Below are 18,704 nucleotides of genomic sequence, written 5' to 3' on the forward strand. Positions count from 1 at the left end.
TAAACGAGGACATCTGTACAGACAAAGACAGAAAGACACAGACTGAAGTATACCTATAGACGGAGATGGGGATTGGGAGATCGAACAGGACAGAGTTATAAACTTGACAGAGAGACACAGAGACAGAGAGACAGAAAGAGACAGAGAGACAGAGGGACAGACAGAAAGACAGGCCGGCAGACATAAATACAGACGGACAGACAGATAGACAGAAGGACAAACAGTTTAGTGACCGCAACAGCGGGAAATACGCAGGAAAGCAAAGGAGGAAGCGTTTTTCCTCCTTCTTTTATATCTCCCTGAAAAGGCTTTCACGTGCTGACACTCTAGAACCAGAACTAACATTCTGTTATGTTAACAATGGTCTTGTATAGGCCAGACTCTACGAGAGCGAACCACTGACACGACTAAGCAAGGCAAAAGAAAGGTGAATATGATTTGTAAAAAATACTAGAGACAGTGTTTCACGGGGATGTCCCAACACCGAGAAGAGAGTTGAAAACACGACGCGTAGCGGAGTATTTTTGACGATATTCGAGGTGTTTGAATAGCCGATGAAACACTGTCTCGAGTGTTTGATATATCTTCTCAATCGAAACAAAAACTAAGGAGTAAACGGAGAAGTAAAATCGTCAAAATCTAAGCTAATAAAGATTGGGTATTCAACCGTCCTTCAAGGTTGTTCCTGATTTTCTTTCTTTTAACTTGAGGAATTTTTAACGAGTTGGAGAAAACTTGTTAAGACATAGAGAGGGTCGACTGAAGAAGAGATGAAAATGGCCCACGTCATCTGGATCACATCTGAGAAGAAAGCACCAAACAGAGTCCGGAGGCGGAGCATTGTTGCATGACGCCCTTTGCTCCACTAGGAGCCTAAAGGATTAAGTCAGTAAGTGAACAGATTACTCACTTGTGCCAAGGTCTGTTTTAAATCCAGTAAACGAAAGGTTGAAGGCTTCCTTGTGTTCGTCCCACTCAACTTTCAGGAATCTATCCTCTTCATTCAATCTCTTAAACGATTCGAGTCTGTATGTATTTTCCTTTGCACTACACCGGAGCAAGGCGCACTGTAAGATGAGCATACGGGCCTGAAGCAAGAAAGGTGAATCAGTGTTTAAAGAATACGCAGGCGATTCTTTTTGGGACAAGCCAATCTTTAATATTCAACAAAATGTCGATTGTATAACCTATCTGACAACTTGCGAAAACTGAGAAAAAATAGGTTTATGCTTCAAATACTTCAACATGATTGTGCAACAGCTCGGGAGCAAAGGTATTTGATCACATTATGAGTCTGAGTGGAGCATGATTTTTGACAAAGTTACGCATAGTCCGTTGTGAAAAATAATATTCCTGTTTGCCTTTTTGCTGCATTTCCAAGCAAATTTTGGAACAATACAAAGTAAACTATCAATTAACACGTCTCCAGCTCTATCACTAAACAGTAAATGGCTGATCCGTCATTGAGAAAAGTAGTAAGTGTTTCTTCATTTCACGTTTTTCTCTGCTTGCCACGCGATAAGTTTTGTGACGAAACATACTCACGTTATTTCATCGTTTTTCTATCGTTTTAAACTATTACACTGTACTTTACTGAAATATTTGATTCAATCTGAAAGGAAAGAGCAGCGTCACCGATAGCGCAGCGCATCTCGAAAAAGTGTAGGTTGTATTTCTTTGTCTTTATTTTGCGATCCGATACTTCATTCTCAGACTGAGATCTAAGAGTCGTCGTAATCCGTCTCAATCCTCCTCTATGTTAACCATCCGCAATTCGTTTTGGCTGAATACTGCCTGTCTGCTGTTTTTATATTCATTTAAGTTGATATTTTTGAATATGTTTTTTCCTCCTGAAAAGGCCTTCAAATAGTGTGCCGACAGCCAAGGTTCTTACAAGAAAACTCCTGCAGTTGTAGTTCAGTTGTAGAACCACTTAAAAGCCGGCGACTGAATCCGTTAAGAAACAAAAATACTGCAAAGTTCACTTTGAGACGACTATCCATAACTGTCATTTGGTGGGTACAGAATTTAAAACAACTTAATTCCTCAACAGACTTACCAATATTGATAGTCTAGCCATAATCCTCGTCGATTGCTAAGTTGAGCCACACAACTTGATTTGATGTCTTTATAGCCAAATAAAAGTGCTGAGCATTTCGAAACTGTTCAAAGGGACTTTCCCTGTTCTGAATACAGCCATTAGGCGTAATCTTTCAGTCCTCAGTAAGTTTCCAATCAGCCGGGGTTTAAGGCTGCCTCGCCTTGTAAGAAGACTGATTTTGAAATGAAGCTTCCTCACAAAGTTCTATACTTTATTTAAAATTACTCAAAAGCCGGGGTGTGCCATGATATTCGTTAAGCGCAATTTTATGTTGACAATTTCTATTTAGAGAGTAAATCAATTTGAAGTAAATTCACAGGTGATTTACCTTTTGGCTAGTAGGGGCTTTAAAAGTCGATTTTTAAGCACTACACACAAATTTGATTGACCCATTCGAGCCCATAATTCACCGTTTGGCGTCATTGCGCGCTCTATTTCGGGTCAGAGTATTTTGGAAATTATCCTTTTTGTTAAGATCGAAAGCGTAGATCATTGAACTCAAACCTAAGTGGACTCCTACGTAAGAATCAATTTTCAACCACAACAAACAAATTAAATTTGTCCATAAGAGCCCAACACGATTGACGTCATTGTTTGAAGATGTACCAAAGATTTTTGCAAATTGTCAGTTAAATATCTTGAGTCAATGCCAAAGAGAATCTTTCAAAGTTATTTTAAATAGGCTCTAGTAACTAAAACTTGAAGAAAATAAAATGTTTATATTGCGTGACTGAGAACTGGGCCACGAACGAACTAACTTTAAGATACTCAGCTGTGAATGACCCGAATAATTGATAACCAGCCAAGCAATACTGAGAGTAAATCGAGCTCAGTCAAAAGCGACGGAAATCGGTTGTAAAACGGTCATTATCGCCGTTTAGGCTAGGATTAATATGACCGTTTAACGTTTTCAAGCGACGACAATGATATTAGTAGACCGTTTCTATTATATTACTACGAATTGGCTTATGCATTATCAAATTCTTAGTGCAATAATTACGTTGTCGAAAGTCAAACCGGAAGTTTCCGGAGAGATTTTCTATGACTCTTTTACTTAGTTTCAGAAATACCGAAAAACATCTGATATCAGCTTCTCTTATTAAACTATTGTAATAAAACTGGCTCGTTTCAGTTCTAGGTTTTGTGGCTTGTAGCAACAACATAGTGTGCATTATTTATAGTGCATTTGTCTCAGTTGACTAATGATCCGGAGAAAGAGCGCTAAGTTATTCGGTCACAGCTTTTGAAATATATGCAAGTCGATAAAATTATTTAGCGGCTGTCGTGGTGAAGCAGTGTTTACCAGAGAACTTCCTGTCTCTTTCCTCCTGGCGGTGAAGTATATTTAAGTGAACAAACATGCGATCTTTCGGTAAAGGCTCCGTTACCAGTTCACGTAACACTGATACTTAAGCATGTAAAAAGGTTTTGGATCATATCTTTTTAATAGGCCCTTTGCAGCTGGGGTCACGTGACCAAATTTTTCCTAAAAAATTTTTGTATTATGGGCTATAACTAAAAGAATGCCAGAAATGGAAAGAGCGCATCGAAAATACCAAAATGGCCAAGTTTGAGGCCCCAGGAAAAAACGAGTAAGTTTATACCATAGTTTGAACTTTCGGAAAATTTAGAGGATTCGTATGGAAAATGTTGCTGGAGAGCAAGGTCTTGCTCTCCAGCAACATGTTTCCATACAAATCTTCTTATTCTTTCAAAAATTCAGACCATCATAAAATCTCATTCTCTGATGATGGGGGCCTCAAACTTGGCCATTTTGATATTTTCGACATGCTTTTTCCATTTCTGGCATTCGTTAAGTTATAGGCCATAATTTTATGAAAAGTAGGTCACGTGATGGCTTAGCTGCAAAGGGCCTATTCAAACATCACGGCCAAGCCGCAAAGAGGGTTCTTCCGCATCCGGTGTCAAGCCGGATAAAGCAATCGGCTGTGCATACTTTGTGTGTACACTATTTGTGTATACTGCTAATTAATCGCCCTCCAAGATACTACGGTATGTATGCCTATGATTTTGAGAGTTTGTTCAATTTCTAAGCGGGACATGATGACTGAACGTGCAATAAGCAAGCAACCTGTCAGTATCCTCCATCAGTTCTATTTTGAATAGGCAATGAACCTAGTATGAGATGCCTCACCTCATGGCAAGGAAACAGCTAAGAAAAACACTCAGTTTGAGTTGACTTAGAAGTCGGGCTGGGTGTTAAACGAATGCGCTGCCTTCTCGTGTCTGCGAAATGTTTTTTCATCTTTTTTTGTTTAAATGCTTTTTTACTCCTTGCGGGCTTTTACGAATTCACGGACAATCTGAGACATTTTGCTGAGTTGCACTTTTAGCCCTCTCGGGGATAACCCGGTTGTCAGTGATATAACATCCTGTCCCGTCACTCAGCTAATAAAGGCAGGGGTTTTCACCGCGGAAAACGCCGATCTTATGTAAAAAAACGTTTGACAAAATTCCGGCACGCTCAATTTATCGGCGAGAATAGTGTTAAGAGCATGTCCACCAGAGGACCAGGCAGAGGTGATACATGCCATCTCACCGATTTCAGTGAAACTTGGCCAGATTGAAGGGCATACCCAATAACTCAAAAAGCCAAAACGGTTTCAAAATTACAATTTTCCGGGGGGAGTTACACCACCCCCCTACTTTTTTCACATAAATTTCTTTAAATACTACACTAAATGAGGGTAAAAGTAGGGGGCTCTTAAACCTGAGCAATTCATCCAATTCAATTGTGGTTATACATGAGTGTAGATTAGTCCTACATGAGTTATGTACGGGAGTTTCATGTAATTTGATTGATTACCTGTCAATCAATGTAAGCTAATAACTACCCATGTAAAATGGCATAGCAAAGTATGGTGATTTTGAGGCCAAATATCTCCTGTGGCCAAGTCCCTCCCAAAGAGATATCTATACCACGGTTCATTTCCACCTTTGGTCTGTACGAATTATCAAAAAAATTTTTGGGACCTGCCATTTTTTGTTCGCAGATCGAGCTCAAACCCTGCACATCTTGCACAAGATTTTAGTTTAATGACTGACATCGTAAAAGTTCCTGCACAAACCGCACCCGTAGATTAGCCATAACCCCAAGATGGAAGCTCAAATATTGAAAAACAACGTAAAGACAATAAAGTTTGAAGTTCCAGTGAAGCTCTAATCGGTATAAAAACAAAGACAACCAAGTGCGGTTTCAGAACACTGATACAGCGGCTGTTGCGAGCCTTCAAATGCATTTAAAAGTCTTTAGATAACAAATTTTCACTTGTTATACCTTCTCGTCTTCCTAATTCACTCTTCTTAAACTTGAGATTTTCTCTTGATAACATTATCGCTTCGCCGGAACACTCCATGACATTCAACTTCGTACACCATATCGAAACGATACGAAGTAGTGCTTAGTAGCCAAGCTTTGAAATGTGGAGAGGAGTCTGGGCATCACAACGCGTAATAGAGGGGCTACGACAAAACACTGACCCCTGGTCAACTGACCCCCTACTTAACCCCCTTACCGATCCCCTCTAAAATTCACTGGAAATAATAATTAAAGAAAAATATACATTAAGGCCGACTTACCCAAGGAAAAAACTATTTTTCAATACCGCACAGTGTTATTACGCATACATAACGTGTATGAGCCGAGCGATAATTTTCACGTGCGTTATATCGTTTGCAGGTTCACTGAGAGACTTGAGAACATCACAGCATAAAACGAAAAAAAATGTTAGCATTTCCCAAAAACATTTGCGTTTCTGACTGGCAAAAAAATTGATCGAAAGGGGGAAATAAATTACTATTCCTACTGTAAACATTTTCACTGATGCGCCGAGGTTTCTTGCTTTGTTTACTTTTTGGCGCAAAGATAATTATCTGGCGTCACGAAATATCCCAGTTCATGTTTCACCGAGGTTTTTGAATAGTAAGTTCAAGAACAATTTCATGACCCTGAACTTGGAAAAAAGAAATTAACCCGACATTCCCTGAAAAAATTCAGAAAACTATTCCTCCAATAAGCCGAGACAGAAAATTACGGACATTCATAGTTACTGTCCATTTTCAGCTTAAATAAAACACTTCCTCGCCTTGTTTATTTCAAAGTACCTTTCCTTTTTCTTTTTAACAGCATTTCTTAACGACTATTATTAAATATATTTTTGTGAAATTGTTCTTGAACTTATTGTTTAAAAACTTCAGCGAAACATGAACTGTGATGTTTCGTGCGCCAAATGATTACGTCTACACTGAAAAGTAAACAACTTTGTCTGCGATTGTAAGTGGGACCTTCGCACAACAAAGTTATTTTCTTCGTGACCTTTACGTTGTGAAAACAATGTCTAATCTTTCCTGTTCCTTTGCCTCGCACTGTGACTCTCACTGCGATATTTTATCCCAAGGAAACGAGCTTCTTTCTCTGAGCTCTTGCTAGAGATATAAGTGCTCATCTTCGACAAATCTCTGTATCTCAAACAAGTGTCTCTTCTGAGAAAGAACAAATTCTTGCACGCGTGGGGTTGTTTGATGAAGGCGGCCGTGACTTCACAATTTGTCCAAAACACCGGGATCAGTTAGGCGTCAAGTTCAAGGCCTCGATAAAATGTCAGCATCCACTCCATGGAAATCGTAAGCGTAAGAGGGAGAGGGGTGTTAACCTGCGAATGGCAAAGGAAATCAAGAATAAATGGAATGTTGTTGTCCCCGTTGGAGCAGGTAAACTGCTTTGTCTCTTTATCTTCGAATCCAGCTAAAGTACGAATTCCTACCTTGATTTGTTTCCAAGAATTATAAGCTCGATTACCAGTCAGTGTTCCAGAAAGCGGAGAAAATCTGGCCTTACAAATAAATGATGTCATATTCTATGTACACAGGTATTTGTAGAATTTGTCGTGGGAAACATCAAGCTACCATGAAATTCGTAGCAAATGCTTCACCGCCCCAGGAGCAGAGAGAGGAACAAAGTTCAGCAGACCTACCCATGGAGAAGGCTGACAGCACCATTGTTGATCCACAAGCGCACGTGCGATTCTTGTTACCACCGGAAGAACCATCAGGTGAGGTATTACACATGTGTACTCAGTTATCTATTAGTTTGTTATGGTAACACAAGAGTATTTTATACGTAGATACGGTTCCAAGAGATTTTCGAGTCGATTTTTGAAAGAGAGTTTTGAAGAGGCAGATGAGGAATACATGCCTTTGGTTACACAGCTCATTAACTGCAGAAGAGATGAGTATATGCCCAATTAGCGTTAAAATGTTTAGTATTTGAGAATTATAATGCACTGTTGATCCTTTTTGATAAAATTATTAGCATTGTAAATAATTATCATTATTAGTTCTTCTAGTTTAGCTGCGACTGCTATCACTTTTAAAGCAACATTTATCCATTGGATTATCCAACTACTCGTCTGTGTGAAGTTTTTCTCCTGCTGTAGTCGTTCAAAGATCTTGATGGTACGTAGTATCCCTCTAAAGTAAATAGGTGTCCTCTTGTGTGTTGTGATGCCCAGACTCCTCTCCACATTTCAAAGCTTGGCTACTAAGCACTACTTCGTATCGTTTCGATATGGTGTACGAAGTTGAATGTCATGGAGTGTTCCGGCGAAGCGATAATGTTATCAAGAGAAAATCTCAAGTTTAAGAAGAGTGAATTAGGAAGACGAGAAGGTATAACAAGTGAAAATTTGTTATCTAAAGACTTTTAAATGCATTTGAAGGCTCGCAACAGCCGCTGTATCAGTGTTCTGAAACCGCACTTGGTTGTCTTTGTTTTTATACCGATTAGAGCTTCACTGGAACTTCAAACTTTATTGTCTTTACGTTGCTTTTCAATATTTGAGCTTCCATCTTGGGGTTATGGCTAATCTACGGGTGCGGTTTGTGCAGGAACTTTTACGATGTCAGTCATTAAACTAAAATCTTGTGCAAGATGTGCAGGGTTTGAGCTCGATCTGCGAACAAAAAATGGCAGGTCCCAAAAATTTTTTTGATAATTCGTACAGACCAAAGGTGGAAATGAACCGTGGTATAGGTATCTCTTTGGGAGGGACTTGGCCACAGGAGATATTTGGCCTCAAAATCACCATACTTTGCTATGCCATTTTACATGGGTAGTTATTAGCTTACATTGATTGACAGGTAATCAATCAAATTACATGAAACTCCCGTACATAACTCATGTAGGACTAATCTACACTCATGTATAACCACAATTGAATTGGATGAATTGCTCAGGTTTAAGAGCCCCCTACTTTTACCCTCATTTAGTGTAGTATTTAAAGAAATTTATGTGAAAAAAGTAGGGGGGTGGTGTAACTCCCCCCGGAAAATTGTAATTTTGAAACCGTTTTGGCTTTTTGAGTTATTGGGTATGCCCTTCAATCTGGCCAAGTTTCACTGAAATCGGTGAGATGGCATGTATCACCTCTGCCTGGTCCTCTGGTGGACATGCTCTTAATTTCTCACCATTTGACTTGATCAGGCTTTGAGATGGTTAGTATCTCTAGGCAAAATGTTTACCCTGTAAACCAAACGGTTCTCTGTATATTTGTTCAGAACATTTTAAGTGCAAAAAAAGTGTGAGATGAAGAGAATACTTCAGGACATTCGGGCTAATTTCTTCTGCCCATCCTTATTGCGTACGCAAATTCACACGCCACGTCATAATAATAATAATAATAATAATAATAATAATAATAATAATAATTAACTTTATTTATTGAGGGTAGCACGCAACAGTAATCACTGAAAAACCAGTGGCCCTCATGTAAATATTTACAGAATAAAAAGATGACGTGTTAAAAATTAAAAATATAGAAAGATTCACAAATATGCAACGATAATATAAAAAAAAACTAAGATATGAGAAGCACTAAAATATAAAAAAAAGCAAAGCATTAGATCAAGTCTAACAATTAAAACAAGAAAATTAAAAATTTAGATGATAAAATGATCTAATTCCTTGTCATGCATGAAGCGCGCGCCAAGTGACAAAATGAACAATGATAGGGCCTGAATTTAACGATCTTTGTCGTTCGGTGACCTCTATTTTTCTCTTGATGGATCCTTTTCTCTACCAATTTTCTACGTTTAGCGAAAAAATAAGAAAATCTATCGATTAGAAGCTTGAATTTTTTGCAAAATGCACCACCGAGTTCCGTTCTTTTTAACATTTCATGTAAACGTTGGCAACATTTGGAATTATTAACACAAAGGATTCACTTATACAAAATATTGCCAGGATAGTTTGTCTCCGTTGATTCATCTTTGATATTTTAATCTTAAAACACTGGAGACCATGTTGATTTACGCTTGCCAATTTTTCAAAATCAGACTAGTTTTCAACACGCTTTATCTCTGAAACGAAGCCAGTAATCCCCAATGGTTTTGTCATTTCTGAAGCAAGTAATTCATTACCTGTCCGCAGTAGAAGTTTGAAGAAAATCTATCGAGTAAAACATTTTCGTGTGAACGTCATTAATTAAGTTCTCGAAAGTATCGATAAACGTTGGTGTTCGCTGACAATTCCGAAGTACCAATAATTCGGAAGAGAGCCGTAATGGCAACGTGATTGTCTTTTGGGTACTAAAATACTTTTTTTAAAAAAGTTCTGTTCAAGTAAACATACCTTGCGCTTTATGTTGCAGTCTGGTTTTTATGGCCGACAAATACTCAGTAGGTAGGTTTACATTTACGTTTAACTTACGTTCATCTTACGAGCCTACTCGTCTGTTTGGGTTTGATGGGAGACGCTGTGGGGCCCAGAGCAAAGCACAGAGCAAGCCAACAGCTTTTGGCGAAAAGAACGGGATCTTAATGATTCACTCCGACTACCCAAATAGGCTGTTTAGTTACGTTCCTAGCTCTGGATACAGAGGGGAGTTAGCCAGAAGCATTTCACTATTCTCACTCCCCGTACGCTCGTCTCTCTCGCCTCTCTCTATTCCCGTGCATCAACAGCCCATGGGAGTGGGTTCGTTATGCAAATTATGTACTGGTTGGATACATGCAGGCTGATTTTATTGTGTTTATTCTTCAACCGTAAATCCTCGAATTGGCGCCCTCCCTCGAATCTCTGAGCGCGCCTCCTATCGGCCAAAATTTAAAATAAATAAGCGCCCCACTGATTAAGCGTCCCCCTCGAATAAGCACCCCCCATCTTCTCCTAAAGTTGGAATAAGCACCCCGGGCGCCGATTCGAGGATTTACGGCATTCGTGTAAAAGGGTTCCCGATATTTCGTTTCGCGCTTCTTTGGTCCTTTGCCACCGGCTGTCGTCGCAGTGACCCTATTCACCAATAAACAATTGGATTATGAGCTCGAGATTTCTATTTAAGAGTATAATAACAATGAATATAACACTATTCAACAAATACTATTTAACGCTACCTGCGCCCTCGTCAACCAATCCCGAGCTCATAATCTTACTGTTTAGTGTAAATCTACTAGTAGTTAAAAAATTTATTTTAATCCTCTTCACCGATACTTCGAAAACGGAAGAAATGGCTGCCATTTTGTTAGCAACCGCACCGCTAAGCTACTCTACACATTTAGAATAGATAGCGAGTAGAGTAGCCAATCAGAGAACGGATTTCGTGATATAACGCTAGTAGAGCTTATACCTCTGATTTCTTTTATTATGCTCTGTCCCTTGCAACTGATTTTTCTTCTCTTCTGATCGTTTCTGTTTCTTTGTATTGGGCGCCTCGTGTTATTAGCTTTTCCCAGACAGTAATGGTTTTAAAAGAGGGAAAGAACCCTGCGTCCAGCAGACTCAATCTCGAACGCTAGTTTAAATGGCTTTGTGGTTTATGTGGCAAATCGGGAAAAAAAATTAGAAAGTTTTAGGGAGAGTTACTTAATTTCCGTATATTTCTGAGTGCTTTTTGCTTTAAATGGATTTGTTATTTGCGAGCCATTCGGGACCATTCAGGACCAGTTGGGACCATTCGAGACCATTCGGGATCATCATTCTACTCATTCGGTTTCGGCTACTTCTCCATAACCTGTTCTAGTATAGGGCGTTTGGAAGTGAGGGTTCGCGACGGGAACAAACAGCTATTAAGACAAAAATCACAAGTGCCTGGATTAATCTCATGTCATGATGTTTTTTATCATAGTATTACAAATGTGTTTGAGGGGAATTACAAAGAGTTTTCTACCCAGTTTTACACCTTTAATTACATCTTTTAAATGTAATCCGATTGTTTTATAATACATAAAAATCTTAATATCCCTAGCTTGCCATGTAGAGAGCAAGACATAGAGAAAAATAAAAGGTAGCGGCTTTTGAATTTTCAATATCAACATATATGAGTGAATTATACCTTAAAGATGATTTCAAGTATAGAGTTACTACCATACGGAAAATGATAAAAAATATATTAAATAATGGAAAAAATATTGAAAATAAATAAATGAATAAATAGAAAAAATAATATACGGTTTTGAGTTCACGATATAGTTTACGATATATAATGGTAATTGAACTGAGTGGAGTGCAATTTGGTCTGAATTCATACGCGTGATTTCAAAATCGAACGAGCGCGCAGCGCGAGTTCGATTTGAAATCACAAGTATGATTTCAGATCAAAATTGCACGACATGAAGTTCAATTGCCACTTTATTAGATCCATTTTGAAATCGCACAATTTTATCGCCTTAATTTTTAGACTTTTGGTGTATTGTTCCAGTAGCCGGTTTGTTAAAAAAAAAGCGGAACCGGAAACGCCTTTACGTCTCATTTAGTATGCAAAACGATGTCATGTGACGAAAACTCATCCGAGCATGACAAAGAAACAAGCGGTTTTGAAGTCAGAACGAAAATAGTCTGCTTCAGGTATAAAAGTTCAATTCTCGTCGGTTGAATCAATGATGGAAGGGTCTTTCTTTCTTCTGCGGTTGAGGCTGAGACTTTTCATTGTCTTTGGAGAAGGAATTTGAAGGTGCATCCTGCGTAATTCTGCGATGGATTTCTTTTGAGTTGTGAAACTCCCTCGAGTGCACGATACCCAGTGGATGGTACGTTTTTTTTCTTTCATACCGTTTAATGGCATGATTTTAAGGGAGTCCAGCTCGTTATCATCTCCGTTTCTTTTTGTGACCTCGGCGAAGGACTCAATACTCAGGACCTTGTCAAGTTCTTGCGGCGCCATTTGTTTCAAGATATTTCCAAGATGGCGGGACTAACACCAGCTTCGTAAGACGTTCATTCATTCACTGTTTTGTGGAGCGGGGCGTATTTTGACTATGTTTATTCACAGCGACAGAGTTGAGCTCTTTTGTTGCTTCGTTTGAAACTACCAGAAACCTGGAAACATCTACCTTCTTGAGATGGCCCTGAATTTGTTGTTGAGTGGTTTTCATTTGTTTATGTTTTACTGGACTCGGTATCATACGGATTTTGAGCAGATGTTGAAGAAAAATCGCCAAAATATTCGTCAAAATGGACACTGAAAGTTGGAAACTTCCATTAAAGTTGGTGTTCAGCCTGAAGGAGCTGATAATCGTCATTTAGAAACTGTAATTAATTACATTCGTCAAGTTTTTTGGAAAAAACACACAATAACAACAGAGTTTTGGCAATACAAGTTGCTAAATTATCCACACAATGGCTTTTTGCCTTTCATTTTCCTGAAATTTTATTGTTTACTTTAAACTAATATTGAAATCTGATTTGTTGTTTTGTTTTACTGTCCCATTCTCAATGGCTGAGAAAAAGATGCGATTTAGAGCAAAAAATAGTGCGATTCGTGAATAAATCGCACCATTGAGAGCCAATCAAATTGCAAGGATAGCCAGTGATTTCAAAATGGATTTAATAAATACTTAAAAACTATCGGATGTTTCATATACACCTACAAGATCAGGTAAAATATAAAACGTTCTCCGCTTAAAGGTATTATAAAAACACAAGCTTTCGACTTTCGGGCGGGCGAAACGATATGAAGGCGCTAAAAATTCTAAAAGATGGTGTTGTATTATTTTGTACGTGTTAAGTCATTCAGAGAATTAACATACAAATTCCAAACTGTAGTATAAAAAAACTATAAACTAGGACAATTATTACAACCAGCAAATGTAGGGGAAAAAAAAAATGTCTTGATCATCACCTTTTGTGTAAGACACCGTCCGCACTACGCGGGAGGAATTTGAACCGACGCAGCTTTATTTCAACGGTTAGGCCTACTGTCCACGCTAATCCGTCACGAAAAAAAGAGCTTTTCGAAAACGCTCTTCAAACTGTAGAAATTTGAAAACGTGGCTTTGCGTGTGGACAGAAAACGTTTTGAAAACGGAGATTTTTTGAAAACGATGACAGCACGTTATTCGTGATATTTCTCTGTCCGAGGTTTACTCAACCACAAATCCAAAATGACCGGTGATTGTTGCATTTTCAAATTCCTTCGGCGTGGTGTAAACGAAAACATTCGATGCGTTTTCAGAGTGATAACTCCGTTTTAAAATTCCTTCGTTGTAATGTGAACGGGGCCTACAATGAAGGCCTGCCAGGGGGATACACAGTTTCCATTGATCCCTTAAGAAGAAACCCCATTTTTTTTCTTTGTTCCCTTTTAATTAGTTCATGAATTGTTTAGTAAAATGTTTTGTCAACTTTCCAGTTTATAGTAGAAATATCTCTTGGTTTCTCAAATTAATCCAAACGCTATCCCTCATTCTTTGTGAAATAACTATCGTTCCCCCCTTGGAATGGCGGCCTTGCAACGGTCAGTTGATAGCTGTCATTTTGACCCAGGCCTTCCAGTCTTGTTTCCAGCTCTTCCTCTTGCCTAAATACACGCCACCAGAACAGCTGCATCTCATTACCTTGTGACTGGTTCCAAAAATCAGCATTTCGTAATGCTCAGTGGTTTTGTTGTGATCTATGATGTACTTTAGCTTGATGGTTTTCTTCTCGAACTCGTATGTATTGTCAACGGGATCCACAGTTGATGAATTCTGTAATTGAACAATAAGGCCTGGTTTTTGCTACGACATAAGCACAAACACAAACACAAGCATTGTTACAACAGTCCTGAGGACGAGCACAACACAAGCACATGCAGAACAAACATTTTTGTTCTTCTTGTGCTTGCACTTATTATGTCAACGCGCTGCTTTAAGCATAAGCATAAACATAAACATCGCCCGCCATCTTTTTTTACGTATCGAAGAGAAATGGAACTTAAGATTAAGGCAATTATCCATTCTGCTCATGCGTACTTTCTCATGTTGGCGTCCTCACTAAGGTTATGCTTACGCTTGTGCTTGTGCTTGTGCTTGTGTTGGGCTTAAGAATTTAAGAACTCAGAACTCACAACTTATTGTCTAAAACATGCAGGGTATCACTTAAAATACTTGGATGACCGCGACATGTAGAGGCTCCAGCTGGCGCAATTCTAGTTGCCCAGCAACGCTTCAGACATGTGGCATCAGTCGCGCGACAACCAAAGACACGTCTGGGAAGAAAATTAAATTAAGTTCTGTCACGGTATTAAAAATCATGCTACTGTAGTAGAAACCCTCTTAAATTCAAAGATTACAGTACTATTCTACTAAAAGGAAACCTCTACTTCTGCGGTAAACTGCTATTGAAACTGGTGAAATATTTTAATAATACGAATTTAATAGGAAAAGCATTTTAAGTGTTAATTTTTAAGTTGCCATTTTCGATCAAAATTGCCACAATTCAAAACACCGGCCCATTCTTCCTCGCAAAGAAGTAAAAGCCTTACCCGCGGGAAAATTCAACACTTAATCAGTTAAATTTGTATCAAATATTTTCGTAACACTGGAACGATAGAATAGTTTTCCTTTATTTTATGAAATCTCCAATTTGAATATTTTTTTAAGCAGGAATTAAATAAAACTAACAACGACATTTTGTTTCGGCAGTGAAGGATTTCTTTACAGTGTAATTTAGTTAGCCTGTCTATGTTTTAACGAACTTTTGGTGGCTCTCTCCATCACTGGCTATGCTTTGCCCCAAGAGTCACTCTTCTTAGATTTCACGGTAAATAAAAGGTATTCACTTTGTGAGGGCTTCGGGAATGACTGTGGTTTTGTAGAAAACCGCAAACAAACAAACAAACAAACAAACAAACAAGGAAAACAAGGAAACAACAACAAAAACCAGAACAAGGACTAAAAAGAAACGACAGCAACAGCAACAAGATTAAGATGGTGACATTTGAAATTTTTATCGAAAGCGGGGTGATATGCAGTATGAACCGACAAAGATTACGTAAAATCTTTGCAAGTATTCGAGAGGCTTACCTTCACCAGGAGCTTTCTCTGACCCTCAGCCAGGATGTGATCAGGCATTCCGGCGGGACGTAAACTGAAGTGAAAGTTATCTCCTGTCTTTTTTCTTTGCAAGATAAATTCTGTGTACAAAGATTAACGTAAACGTTGAAAAAACGGTAGGAAACTGCGGAAACCCAGTGCAAAACAAAGTCCCGGAGGTGAAACGGTTGGGACGGGGTGAGGTCTGCCACACGCAAGCGGAAAGGATATTTGTCGAAAACTGCGCAGAAATACCATTAATTACTACTTGGTAGCAAATATTATTTTCAGTAGCATGCATATGATTGAGCTCATTACTACTCTTTGAAGATACTAACCGGGAATCTTTTATTGAGTCATTGGCTCAGTCGGTCGATCGGTCACTTATTCAATCAGTCAGTCAGTCAGTCAGTCAGTCAATGAGTAAGCAAGGGAAGAAATGGGTGAGTGAATTTATGAGTAATTGAATAAATGTTTGATTTTCGAAGACGTGAGGGTTGATTAACATCTTAAAGTTACTTTTAATTGAAATATATAGAAAGCCTTGTTGCACTTTGAACGGCACCCGAGATTGCTCTCCGAATGCACTGGGTTGGTCGGGCAATGGGAAACAAAATATTTCATGGTGATGGCCATATGTCGAACAAGACTGGCTTAGAGAGTTTATCTTCCTCTCGGGCACCACTCTGCAATTACACACAAATGCAAAATGTTCTGCGGTACGTACTTGTGCCCTGTTCCTCTTGCCTCCCGGTAAATGACAATCTGAATTCGTTGCCATTCTCAGTAACCAAAAGGAATCGCCTGGATCTGTTTCGCCGCGCAAACGGTTCTAAAGTAACTGTCCATGTCATTGGTTTGCATGATACATTGCACCACGTAAAGAACTGGAAACTCACAGTCAGCAGAAGCTGTTCAGGATGAAGAAGAAAACATAAAGTTCGGACGAGCATTTCATTCCCAAGCCAACATTTCCAAATTTCAGTTCGATCCTGAAATGCACGAGCATTCCTGAACGAGTTCTTGAGAACTCCTTGGCGCTTCTTGGGTAAACAAATAACATATTTACATTTTATTGTATCATCCTATCCACCCCACCCGTCACGCATTTCACCTTTACTCTCCCCTCGCTCTCCACGTAAGCAAGCATTTGTCATTACCTAAGATCAGGCGCCTGATGAATCAGATGAGACTGACGTGTCTCCAGAGCCACCGTTTTCCTCGTACCAGCGCCCCACCGGCTTACAGGGACAGGCGCCTTTGGGAGCAAGAATGGCTTTCAATTGCCAATGCTCTAGTTTTATTACAAGGGCCCAGGCTGCTAACCACTTAAGCTGGTCTCGTACTCTAAGTTACATTTTATCCTGGAAAAAGGATTTCAAGTCCACGTCTGCTTATTGGCTCAATATGGGTCATCTCTCACAAGTAACGTAATGTAGGTGGTGAAAGATAGTTGGCTTAAATGGAGATGGAGGGGAGAGTGAGGGTAAAATGCGTGAAATACATTAAAAACCTATCGCTGCAATATTTCCTAGGAAACGAAAATGTCAAGTGTGGTCACACGTATTCGTTTTTTGCGTGACAAGTGTCACGCCTACAATGCCATGTTTTATTTTATTTATTTATCTTTTAAAATACGGTTAAAATTGAACTTTACAGTCTTGAAGGTCTACATCCAAAATCTATGGGTTGTTTTGAAACTTCTAGATCTGCGCGGTTTAGTAAGTCATTTCTGAGTTGCTTTTTACCTCTGTTTCAAAACGAGTTCTGGTGCAATTCCCTTCATACGGAAACGAGATTTTCTTTGTTCAAGATTTCATATGAAAGGAAGTGAACCATGTCATGACACGTTTTGAAACAGAATTAAAAAGTAACTCGGAAATGGCCTATTCAAGTTTGGGAGGGAGCTCTTAAACATCCAGACTACCCATCTTAAAAGTGACACGAGTGATTATTTTCCAAGCCGGCACTATCTAGGGTTAGATAAATTATGCTCGAAAATTTGAGCATTATACTTTTGAGCGTCACTCCTATAATCATTGCTTCATGCTCGAAATTATGCTCGTGCCCTAGCATTATGATCAAAGATAAAGGGTGAATTTTGCGCAAAAAAAAAAAGGACAAAATAGGGGCTAACATATTATTTAATGTCCTTGTTTTAAATAACAACAACGCCTTTGAAATAAGAATGCTCTCATACGGAGCAACAAGAGCTAAATGTCAGCAGTCTCTTCAGTTCGGTTCATGACAAGTGAAAACTGCCTGGGGAGCCAGGCATAAAGTAAGGTAGCCAGGCCTTCAAACAGAAAACTGGGCCTTCAACAAAGCCAAATAAGTGCATAAAGCAGCCAAAAGCCCACAATTGACATTTTTAAACACATTATTTTGACGCTTTTATTAGCAGGATAATTTTATCAACTTTTACGCTCCCAAACATGGCTATTATGCCGGCATCATGCTCGATGCTCGCGCCATAGTATTATGCGCGAAATTATGCCAGATAATTTATCTAACCCTAGTGCTACCGCAAAGTTCAAAGAAAATTGACAGGCTATGGCGTGTAAAGGCCTAATCGTCTTCTTGTTTACCGCCAGTATGTCCTTTGGTGTTATTCAAGAGCTTGGTCGGAGTAGGTACTGAATATTTACGTCAGTTGTGAAATAGCAACTTGTCTAGATCTGCAAAATAACTACACCTTACCTAGCCAAAATGATGATGATTCATGACGGAAATTCCCCTCATAATTTCGGGAATTTCCCTTCACGGTGAGTCTTTCGTAAGGTTCAATTTTTTTTTTTTCTGGAATAATTCGCTTTAAATTATTGTTACAGTTCCGATATCTTGGACGCATGCAGAACTCTTCGCTGAATTTTTCTGTAGTTGCAATAAACAAATTCATTATATGACTGAGAAAATAACTTCAAATAACTTCATGGAGATTTATTGAGAGTGTTTCAATTTACGGTTAATTTTTAATTTGCACTACAGTCCAAATTAACGCGCTCGCGTTCGTACTATTCTCAGTCATATTATAAATGAGTAATCGTATTAATCTCGGGCAATTACGCCACTACTCGTGATATTTGAAAATTCATTTTGAAATGTCATTTTGAGGAATTTTAAAACAATACTCGCTAAGGCATTCACCTATACAAATAAATGAACAACTAAGTATCGATGTATTAGCATTGCTTAACTAATGACCGATACCGCAAACTTAGAAACAAACATAACAATGTACAGGCAAATCACAGAACGCAAATATTTTGTTTGCAATTGTCCTGCATTGCTCAACCCT

The sequence above is a fragment of the Orbicella franksi genome, chromosome 5 (genome assembly GCF_964199315.1).
Source record: "Orbicella franksi chromosome 5, jaOrbFran1.1, whole genome shotgun sequence".
NCBI lineage: Eukaryota > Metazoa > Cnidaria > Anthozoa > Scleractinia > Merulinidae > Orbicella > Orbicella franksi.